This window comes from Falco peregrinus, chromosome 4, assembly GCF_023634155.1.
Source record: "Falco peregrinus isolate bFalPer1 chromosome 4, bFalPer1.pri, whole genome shotgun sequence".
NCBI classification, from domain to species: domain Eukaryota; kingdom Metazoa; phylum Chordata; class Aves; order Falconiformes; family Falconidae; genus Falco; species Falco peregrinus.
The window spans coordinates 22,016,643-22,028,849 of NC_073724.1; the positions used below are offsets into that span (position 1 = coordinate 22,016,643).

Genomic DNA, 12,207 nt, shown 5'->3' on the forward strand with positions numbered 1-12,207 from the left:
AAAATTTCTGGCAGAAAGAGATTGAGAGAGAAGGAGTTCTTTTTCTTCCCACAGAAAAGATGTTGTGAAAAGGAGATTCAAATTTCATCTTCAAAAAATTTAATCAAATTTAGGCCATTTCTTCTTTCATATATGCACATATAATCTTTCAGCTGTTTTCCATAACAAAAAAAGCTGATGGAATGTAATGTGTTTTTTTGAAGCCAGATATACCACAGTAAGAGGTTTAGTCTGGGAGCAGTGTGGAGGGTGGAAGGTGTAGTGCATTAACCTAAATACTCATTGACATTCCACTGCACTACTGCCCGTATTACCAACTGAGTCTCTTTATGTACTTCTAAAGACCCTGTAGTGAGGTTCTTCAGTTGTTCTGTGCAGCAAACATTACAGAACAAGGCTTTAAAGAATGGGAGGTAAGGGAAAGGTTAAAGCACTTTTTTCAATATCTTTCTGCTTTTACCCATGCTCTTTTCTTCACATGTGCCAGAGTTCTGGTAGTAGTATTTCTGCAATGGGTTTCTGTCTCCCTTGACCAAACTGAAACATGTAGGTGTTCAAGAGGCTCAGAGGAAGAGGAGGAGTGAGTGGATGAGCCTGTTATGAGGACTATCACCCAACAAGGGCAGAGCAACATTTCCATCCCTTCTGCTTTGAACAGAGCTACGACTAACTCAGGCATATTTTCATTCACCACATTGTGTCTACACATGCTTATTGAATCTGGTCTTCCAGTTAAGGAAGACAGAGAAATGTGTCATCTGTGAATCTTGGTAGAGGTTAGACCTATTACTGAGCGTTTAGGTGCATGCTTCGCATCAGACACTCACCCATCCCAAAGAACAGATGACAATATTAGGACCTTGATCCTCTCCTAGACCAAGAAATCACTGCAGAGGAATTTTAAGTATCTGCATTTTCAACAGGGTGGTGACTAGACCTCTTGTTTTCCCCCAGTTCCCTTTGCAGTCCTGGCCCTACACCACGTGTCTCCAAAATCACACTATGCAAATACTTCTGCTGCTGTGGCACTGCTTTGTTTTTACTAAATTATTTTTAAATAATTCCATTTGACTATATTGTTTGTTTTAGCTCCCGAACAATTAATAATTGTTAACTTCATTTTTTCACCAAAGGCAAATCTTTGCTTGTATCAAGGAGAGTTTTCCCGTTTTGTCTGCAGCCAGCTTGGTTAGTCTTGCTGTAAGTGGGGAAACAGTCCTTTTTTCGGTCTAATGCCAGATCATTTTTCTTCTCCCCTTTTCTTTTACATGAGAGTTCCTTAATCTGGTACAAAAGGGAAGTCAGTTACAGCTGTAACCTCATATATTTCCAATCTGTCACCCATTATTTTAGACATAGGCAGTAATGATTTGCATGTATTGTATAGTTCCATAGATAACTTTAAAGGAATTCTGCTTCCACTAGAGTAGGGACTCTAGTTACATTTTTAGCATTCTCTTCTTGTCGTTAAAGCCTTTCTTTGGCTTAGAGTTAAAAGAAACATTCTGCAGCTATCTTCAGGGGGATGAATTCAACTATCATAGCTGGAAAAACAGATTTACTGCACTTCATTTTTTTATACCGTGAATTTGATAGGTCTGCTCAGTGATCCCTTTGCCTCATGTCATGGTTAGGCTAACTACTATTGTCCTCACCTTGTGCACAATTAGAGTAGATCCATTAAGGAGTCAGTGGACCACCGATGTTAGCACAGCTGAGGCCCAGGCCCAGGAAATATGTGAAGCAGCCTTAACTCTAACACCATCTCTTTTAAAGAATGCACATAAATAGGCATGTGAATCGGATCCTTATGCATATTTTTACTTTATATGTGTGGATTTTGTATGCTGTGATTAACTCCTCCATCTTGGAATACATACGTGTTATTTCTTTTTAAATTAATCTGAAAAGCGATTAAAATTTCTGGCTTGGCATGTAACATATTACCATACAGTGGCATATGTAATTCATCACTAAATTAAAAAAAACTATTTCATCATTTTTTTCAGAGTGTTCTTGTTAGCATTTATGAATTGAGAGCATAGAACTTTCCTTTGAAGGCTTTTTCATGAAAAAAAGTAATGATCATGCTTCTAGTCTATCAGTTAGCATATGGGGTCGAAGCTATACTGATTAATGGTCTCAGTCAGGAGTCTGCTGTGGGAGTTTTCCTACCATTTGCTTTACTAGTCTTTGGAAAAAATCCGTGTGAGCACACATACACAAGGAATGAATTTTGCTGAAGACACATAAACTGTTTAAAAACAAACTGTTGCTTTAAAAAATTTGTATTATTACTAGCAGTACTGCTTACAGGATTTCTAGTTATTTCATAAAGCATAGTTTACATTTCTTGGGTTCTTGTATGCTCATTTATCTTTCATGTCTGATCTCTCACATTGCTTATGTAAGACAATAACTTTCCTGTATACCTTTTATTAAAAAATAACTAAATCCTGAAGATATGGATTAGGCAGGGAGGAAGATGATTAATAATAATTTATTCTTCCCTGCAAAGATACCATTTATGTGAATGTAAAAAATAAATAAATTGCACATTATGCTCTTCCTCTCTGTGCTAACCTGCCTTTCTTTCCATTTCTTCTAATGCAATGCCTGAATCAGTTTTAATGTAGAAAAGAAACACAAGATGACCATGATATTTCTGGAAGTACTTGTGGACCAACTGGAGCAACAAATGCCTAGACACCATCCTCCTCATGCCCATGGGTTGTGAAATTTTCAGGGAAGATTTGCAGATGCAAGTGCTTGGATAAGGTAAATAGGGATGTATCCACATTTCTCCAGTGTCAATGTTTTTGTTTTGTGGAGTGATGCCCTACTCAGACTGAAAGTGTTTCCCTTCCTCTTAAGCAAGTACTGCTCTCTCATTGTTGAAAATTATTAACAAAATCTGTCAAATTGTCTATAATGATATGGGTAATCTGGAGAAAGTTGCATTAACAAGTTAAAAGAAGCTTAAGAATATTTTAGATCTCTTACATTAATATCTTGTGCATGTTTCCTCTTTTTGGTACACACACAATTTGGCTTTAGCATATTAGCCAGTATGCACTCATTAAATATAAGCATCCTTCAAATATAGCTTCTCTTACTCCACAGTCTGTCATTTCAGACATAGCAGTTCTGTGGTTCCCTGATTTTCAATTTCAGGAGAGGTTAATTACAGCGCAGGCAAATTTGACAAGTAAATTCCAGGTCTTGGAGGCTGTCACTTGGAAGCCTAATATCCATCTGATTACCAATTAATCTATTTCCATTTCTTCCTTTTTGGCAATGTAAGTTCTTGAGATGAATAACCATGACATCTGGTTTGAAATAAAGCTTTCTAACCCACCTATCCCTAACAGAGAAGCTGTTAATAACTTCAGATTATCATCTGTGAACAAACACTGGCATGTCCAATACCCTGGACATCACATCTGAGCTTCCATGAAGCTCTGTGACTGCATGGGATTGGTATTCGTTGAAGAGTTTTATTTTTGCAGCACATAAAAAACACTCAAGGGCTGTGTTGTGGCAGATGCTGTATACAATATAAGATTATGCTTTGAATATGCCCCTCAGGATCTTCTGTTTAATATCTGGTCCTTATCCACCCTTAGATGGTTAGCCAGTCAGAACCAAATATGGAATTAATCTCCTTATTACTAGCCTTCTCTCAAGTATTGGAATTTGGATATAAGCTTATTCATTGAGCAAAGACACTTGAGAAATGGAGTATAAAATGAATTAATTGAAGCATGCTGTTGAACAGGGAAAAATACCTGCACACCTTCATAAGGTTTCCTGAGGGACTAAAACAAACAAACAAAAAAAGCACACCAAAAAACCCCAAAACAACAACAAATGCCCCCCCCCCCCAAAAAAAAAGAAAAAAAAAGAAAAGGAAAAGATCATTTTCAAACATGACTCTCAACCTCTTAAAAATAACAAAGATCATCTATGCCTATAGCTGTGATTTATACTTTATGCCAATGGGAATATTCTGGATGTACTCAACTCTGAGTACATTTTGTTTAAAGTAGATATTCTGAAAATAAAATGGACTACTCCAAAAAAATTAATGAATTGAAATACATCTTGGGGGAACAAAGGGTATTTAATTGTTATATATATTTAAAATATTGTTTAAAATTTTAAGCATTATTTATCTTAAATGTTTTCTATTTTCCTCATGAAGGAGAAGGAACACTGAAAAATAAATGGAAATATGAAGCATGGAATGTACTTTATGGAGAACTTTAAAATCTGCAATCTGAATAACAATTCACGAGAACTCGAATCTTTTTTTTCTATTTCTCTTGATATTGAAGATTTTTTTAAGAAAAATAATTCCTCTCATCTTGATGCCATCCAGATGTTAACTAAATAAGCTGTTGTATATTGTTATAAGTTATTTTTATTTATAATTATTTAAACTTAAGTGATTGTCTGTGATATTGGAGGTATAATCTATAAAATGCATAGTGTACTGCCATCTGTATGAAGTGCAGGAATTTTTTGCATCTTTTATTCTATGACTTCCAGAATGCAAACTATTGGATGGAATATGAAATAATCAATACAGCCAGAAGACTATCTATGAAAGATACATGTGATTCCCTTCCAACCTGAATTACCATAGAAATCTGTGAGTGTAAGGATCATACCTCTTATCCTCATTATATTTGCTTTAGCCAAGCTCAGTCATTGATTTTTGTATTTAAACTTGGCAGAAATAAAAATAAAAATGAAAATGGCTCAAAGGGAGGAAACATTTTAAGATGAACCATTTTAATAGAACACATGGTTTAAGGAAGTACATAAAAAAGAGAGAAAAAAGACAATATGTTGGATTAGAAGTGGTGAAACAGTGTAAAAGAAATACCACCACCACCACCCCCCCCCCCCCATTTTAAACTAATTAGATGCTGGGTGTGGCTTCAGCCTGTGCAGAGACTTTTATTGTTCAGTAACATTTGTGAATAATCTGAGAAAACTTTTGTAGCCATGAGTGTTTTCAGGCAGTAGATTCCAGATCCATAAGTCATGGTTTTGTCTCAAAATGTGTTCCAATAAACAGGGAACCAAAATTCGCTGTGGGTGGAGCAGCTGTAGAGCTTGGCTATTCCAGTCAGGCAGCAGAACTGAAATCCTGTGGCATGGCACTTGGAGAGCAAGTATGAAGGGCTTTACTCAAAGGATGCCTGTGTGTCCATAATGAAGTCATAAATTCAAACAGACCAGCAAAGACAATTGCTCATTAATTTTGATTACCTAAATTGTTTGTAATAATAATTTCTGGTTATTAATAAGTGAGATGCAGACAACATTGTTCTTATTTTTCTTTTCTCTTAATGCCCAGTCAGTTCAACCCTGCCAAAAGCACAATGCAGTCATAGACTAGACTGGTTGTCCTGTATATTAAAAGCCATATGCCTGCACTTAGAAACATACCTTTTCTACTTCCCTTCTGAGGCTTTTAAGAACATAATCACAATACAGGTAACAAAAAATTGAAAATTTAAACACATTTGTTATTTAAACAGAACAGAATTGAAAAACAATGCAAATGTATGTATGAAGACCTAAATGGATAAAAGCATCTAAATTTTATAGAGTTAAATCTCAATTTAAACTTTTCAATATATGATCTTAATGTTTATTACTCAATGCCTTTTGTAGGGTTTTTAAAATTTTTCCTTCACCCTCAAGCATAACATTCTCTTTCGGTATATATCAGAACAAGTGGAGGAGGAGATATCTGCCACAGTACTGGTCCCTGTAGACTGGGATTCAGGGCCAAAACTAGGATTGTCTGAGAGACTTAAATTAAGGACCTCTGTTTTGTAAATGTTCTATTAAACACATAATTTTTTTATTCAAACCATTCAGTTGACATGAGGAGGAGGGTTTCCTGCTCACTCTCCCCTTTGAAGTATTTTCTGTCTTGATGTTTGTTCCTTTTTTGTTGCTTTTGATGTCTAGATTTGTGGCTCCTTCCATTCCTAAGAAAACAGACTTTTTTTTTTTTTTTTTCTCCTGCCGGAGAGATCAGTGAAGCCCAGATTTCAACTAGTTTGGCTAGGAAAATAGGTCAATCTCTACCTTGTGTTTTGGTGTGCTAGATCATGTTCCTCACATGTCTGAAATATCGATATTTCTAAAGAAAAGCCCAGCAATTTGAAGGTAAATCTTGTGTTATCTGTCATACCCTTGGTATCCATTATAGAAATATTTCAAAAGCTGAAAAAAAACAGTCTTATTGTGTTTTGGCATTTCTGGACATCAGTGCCTCTTTTCATAAAAGTCTACTTCCTGGATAAGAGCCAGTAAAAGAGAAAAACATCTTTTTCCAGAAAGAGAGGAACTTTCCTTCTTCAAGAGTGATTTAAGAATAACTTGCATCCTAAGTGGTCAGTGATAAGGTTCTTGAACTGCTCAAAAAAAAAAAAAAAAAAAAAAAAAAAGGAAGAAGAAACAGACACATGGTCATTGTCAAGAGACATAAACCTACTAGGTGACCTAACAATGCCAGCTAAGACTCTCTGTTCAATGTTTGCATCAGGCATTCATTTTCTCTAAATTCTGAGATGATAGAAATATTTCCCTGTAACTTATTTCTTCATTTGTCAAGATTTGTTTTGAACAGTGCACTGGTATCTCCCTGGGTTATGTGGGAAGATCTGTGTTTGAAGATATATGTAAGAGATGATTCAAAAAAGAGTATCTATAATGACTAAAACCTGAGTTTTATGAGACATTTACTAGTCTGACTTGTGAAATGCACTTGGGGTTTTTGGGTTTTTTTGTTTTTGTTTTTCCCCAGATAACTATTCAAAGGGTAAGGGGCAGTGTAGACATGGCCACATCTATGGTAACATCATAATATAGACAGTTTGATGATAATTAGGGTAACAGAAGGAAAGTTAAAATGAGGGTGAAATGTGTATATAAGCCCAAACCTACATGCAGTAATATGTGTTTTGGTGTCATATCCCTGCTGTTGCAAGTGACTGACACTAAAAGAATTGAACTTAGAAACAGGAATGTCCTTGTTCAGATAGTGAGGTACATAATAAGTCACATAATGAACAGAACAAGGTTGCAACACTAGATGAGAAGAGCTCATATTTTTTACATTTTCACCACTGTTTTTTCTGTAAAAGTAAAGCTCGCATTTTAAAATTCTGACTTATTGTGTAAATTGTTTCTTTAGGAAAGTAGAAACAAAAAATACTTCATACAAATAATGGAAGATAAACATGATGATAATTTAAAGTTCATGTTGCAGTGTTTACTTCTGTTGAGACTTTATTTGCTAGAACAGCTTGTGGCAACTTTTTTTTGAGACAGAGTTATTAAGCCCTGAAAACAGAGGTGGAAATGCAGAACAGCTGGAAACAGAGGGACCATAGCTTTAATAATGGAGGAAGATACACCAATGGAATGTAATGTAAGTATACAAAACCTGTTAGAAACCACACGGTGTTTCACTGCTGCACATGTAAAGCAACAATTGCTCTGTGGCAAGTGTCCAGCAAGTAGCTGTGTGGGTGTCTGGGTGCATACTCCACAGCTTTTCTAAGGTAGAAGGGGTGTTGTTCATTTGAAAATAGGAGTACAACTGTGTCCTTGGAGTCTTGTGCAAGGAAAATTCCAAGGATTGTAAGGCTTACTTTGTATGTTTATCAGTAGTATCCAGATGTCTTTTTTTCTGCTGAATCTTGCCACCAGTAAAGTTTCTTTCAAAGACATCTGTGCTTTCTGCCAGACCTGATTATTGCTAGAACAGCCTCTCCTACAATGTTTAATTCCCTGTATCTTCTTTCCATGCTTGGTCCATCTGTCAAAAAGCACTCTGCCTCAGACATCATTGTAATGGCTCTGGCTGGCACTGCTGTGATTGATTTTGCCTCTTTGAGATGGCAATACTTGGTTATGGCTCCAGATAATTTTAGAATGACAGAATGTGTTTCTTAGCCATTATGTACAGAATTACAAACGTTTATTTTTCTGCTTATACAAAAATGCGTGACAAGCCAAAGAAAAGAGTATCAGGTAATTTGCTTAAATATATTACAAAAGTGTTCCTTTACATAGCACAGCTTCAAGGAGAGCCTATGTTCATATGTTTACTATAAAGGTCTGCTGAAGACAAAGACACTTGGTAGACAACAGGAAAACTTTATATGAGATTAAGCGATCTCATTTGATTAATAAAGGAGGTCTCTTTGCAAAGGGAAAGCTTTTAATATATAGCTATGAAAGTTTTGTGGTTAGGCTAGATTAACTGTGATTTCTGAGTTTCCTGTCTGATGGGAGCAGGGAGGCACAGCTGGAGCCTTACCTTGGGTCAGATCCAACCTAATTCCCACAGGGAGCCTGGATAAGGGTTTTTGATCTACTGCCTGGGACCATAGCTTCATTTCGGAATTCATTGTAGCACACAAAAGGTTGAGCTAACTTGACTGGCATGCCACATGCTCAAGCTTCGCACCGTGTCAGTTCAGTTAATTGTTCGTTCCTATATAAAACAAAAAACCAAACAAAAATTTCTCTCTTCTGTATTTCAGAGCCATATTGTTTAATCACTTCTTCCCATCCAGCTTTCAGAATTAGTCAATAGGTTGTAAAATATTAGTACCTGACTTACGGAAAGAAAATGAGGTAATATTTCTGAGTATCAGGATTGCATGTGCACAACTGCGACCAGAATTTGACTTACACCATATAAAGCTTTTCAAACCTTTAACAGGTCACAGAGGTAAATAAAGGAAATAATTGAGTATGAATCTACAATGGTTTTGGAAAAAGGAATGTATATAGTTGGTGAAAACTTATAGATATTAAAATAAGACGTGCTTCCACATGAAAGGAAAGGAATTAAACTCTTCAGGCCCCAGGAGGTGTGAGTTTAGATTTTGGTGAGATTGCCTCTGAGAGGCCTGCCGGTCTCTCTCCCTTGCCCTCTTTTTGTCTAACCCCAAATTGACAAAGTGTTATTCTACCGTTCTTGGCTGGGGGTGAGCAAGAGGCAAGAGACCTATTTTACATTTGGGTAAAATCTCCTGCTCTGGGTGTCTCAGCCAGCCCTAAAACTTTGCCAGCTGAAATCCACCAGTCAATGCCCTATAAAAGCAGTGGCAAGCAAGCTGGCTCGTTATATGACAGCCCGTCCATTGGTAAAGGGCAGAACATGAGGTGATTTCATTAGCACTTGTGAGGGAAACAGGGAATTGCCTGATCTACTGTGCATACCAAACCTGTTACTCATGCCAAATTAAATTGTGTAATCCCTGTATGATTTTTAATGTAACCTATCAAATTCAAATATGTGAGGTGTTAATGAAATACACCTAGTAGAAAAGATACACATGCAGTAAGACATTGGTCCAATATATGCTGTACGCTGAGAACTGTAAAACATGTTGTCCAAAAAGGTTTAAATTATTAAAAAAGAGAGATATTTCTTTTTCTGTGTCCCAAAGCAAAACCAGGCTTATAGGACAGGAAAACCTACAAAGCAATTTGGGAGAAAGTGTTTTATCTTGTTGTAATCCATCAATGATTTCTGATGATTGCTGAGTAGTTGAGCAAATCAAATATTTTTGAGATGCATAAACAAGTGCAGACAAGCTAATTTCTCTTTGTGTTACCATTTTAGACATGCAGGCCTCCACGCACAAATAGCCTTATGCTGAACAGCAGGGTTTAAGCCCTGTATGAACTGACTAGGAACTCAGTATAATACAGAAATTTAAAGGACTGCCAAAGCCAGTAAGATAATGTTCCTAAAGAAACCAACAGATGCTGGTGAAGACAGCTGGGCTTTCTGAGTCTCACTTAAAATATGAAACTTGGTTGTTTCCCTCTATCTTGCTTCCCCCTGGGATTTGCCTTGACCCATCATTTGCAGTTAGATGCTTTAGTGCTGCAGAGGTATTATCTTCTGTCCCTTCTTACAAAACACATGGGGGAAGGTATGAAGTACTGGGCCCTGTTCTCTCTCATTGCATCTCTACCCACGTATACCTTGCTCTGAGAAAGCACGCTAACTCGGAAATAGAGCAGGGTCAACAACAAAGACACCGAGGCCAAAGACAGAGCAGCTTTTGAATGACATTCAGCAGAGCCAGGAGCTGGTAGAGCACTGAGAGATGTTTGTGAGAGCCAGCTGTTTCCAGCTGCTGACTGCTCTGCTGTCTTGCTTCTTGGGAGACAGCATCTTCTGGTTCCCACAAGCACTGAGAGAGAAGAATGTGATGTGCCAAACCACTCCGGGAAGGTTGTTGATTCGAGCCAATATGTTTGGGGGGTAGAGAGAATATTTGCCTTCTCTCCCATGGAAGCTATTCCTCTGTGCATGAATAGGCTCAGGCTTCCCAGTCTGTGCCCCTCTGCACCACCCACGGGTACAAACATGATCCAGATCATGCTGTAAGCACATGTCATGTCAACATTTCTGTTCTGTCCGATTAGCTAGAGTGTACGATATGGAGCTCAGGCTGCTGTGTGCTTTTGTCCCAGCTTGGCTCTGGCTGTGCACGACCAGATGGTCCCTTACACAGCTTAAAGCCTCTGAGTGCAAAGATAGCCTGAACAAATCCAGACCTCCTGGACATCTTTGCCGTGGATCAGTGCTCTGTTCTCTGTGACCATGTTGCGTGACCCAAACTTACTCATCTAATCAAAGACCAGTCACGCAACTACTAGGTCCCAGAGAAAGTATGGTCATACATGATGTTAGCATAGAAGTTAGGACATTTACTTCAGGGGATAAGGAATGTAAGGCCACTTAGAAGTATTGTTGTCCAGTTCAAGTATCAATCTGTAAAATGTTTACATAAGCAATATTCATAGGTATTTTTCTCCTGCACACAGAGAAGAGAAAACAGTAACAGTTCATATACTTGTTTTTGAAGGGGAAAGATGACAGTGTCTGTTGTGATTTTGGTGGTAAATGAATTGTCCATCCAAAATTGTTTTGCTTGATGCACTTTACAAGGCATGTGGTTTGCAAGCAGTTTATTAGTTTGCTGTCTGCTTGGGGGCTGTGTGTTACCTATAGGACAGAGATTCTGCAGCTCAGCATGGGACTGAAGCCCTCGGGTTTCACTACTGCTTTGTAATTAATTCCAAAGCTATTCAGACAGCAGGACTACCTGAAGGTAAAGGCTCAAATAAGCAAACTGCCAGCATCCTGAAAGCAGGACACATAGTCTTACATGTCCTTTTCCCACTCTTTCAGAAGTGACAACCAAGAGCAGCAGTGAGAGATTCTGAAGAATTAAGAGGCAGCAAAAGGAACTGGATGTTGGTGTTGAGCACGTGTGAAAATCTTGTGAGCGACATTTGAATGTTTTGCTTCATTGACAGAGCATATGGAATAAAGACATCTGAAAAATGAGTCAGAATTGAAAGAAGTCTGGTGAATGAGATGGCCAGGAGGATTTGCAGACATCTCATGAATGAGATGAGCAGGAGGTTATGTTATTTGAACAAGCACACTGATATAATGTAAGCATAGGAGCATCAGGGCACTGGAACTCAAGGTGGGGAACTGAGTGGCAGAAAAGATCTGGTACACTGGGGAATACAGAAAGGCAATGAAAGATGCAGAGCTAAAGCGATACAGAGAGCATCTACTGCCATAAGAAAGCAGGAAGAGCTGTGGCATGAAGATACTAGAGACTGGGCCCCAAGGGGAGAGAGGCTGATATATAGGATATCTTGAGCAAGAAAAAAATAAAGCATAATCTACATTTGAAAGGAAAGCATAGAAGGGAGCAAGGATGCAAAATTTATGCCAAAACCATAATAAGGAAAAGAATACACAGTTTATGGGAGCTACCTCCTTTAAAAAAAAATTCCCAGGGCTTTTGATGAAGGGATATTTATAGAAGAATCAGAGTAGTGTCTGTCTTAGATACTTCAGGATATAAAACTAAAACCAACAAAATTAAGTCAGTGTAGGTTCAGCCTTTATTGAACATGTCACAAGAACTTCTCAAAAAAGATAAAAAATATAAAAAATTACATTTATGTCATGACAGTCTCAAATAGGGGTGTTAGATAATATGGAAAACTAAACTAGTTGGCTCAAAGCTGTGTAAAAATGAAGCTTGATATGGGAATTTGCTTTACCTCCCCTGGGCTGGAATTCAATGTGATTGTCAACTATTATTAGAGAAGTGCTATTGA

The 12,207-nt window shown here is 37.6% G+C and overlaps 1 long non-coding RNA gene across 1 annotated transcript; it reads left to right on the forward strand.

The window, feature by feature from the left end:
* Window positions 1-464: 464 nt before the first annotated feature.
* LOC129784347 (uncharacterized) lies at window positions 465-11,379 on the forward strand. Its single transcript, XR_008746993.1, has 4 exons — window positions 465-2,778; window positions 4,552-4,654; window positions 7,360-7,459; window positions 11,255-11,379. It is a non-coding gene; the product is annotated as an uncharacterized LOC129784347 (long non-coding RNA).
* The last annotated feature ends 828 nt before the right edge of the window (window positions 11,380-12,207 follow it).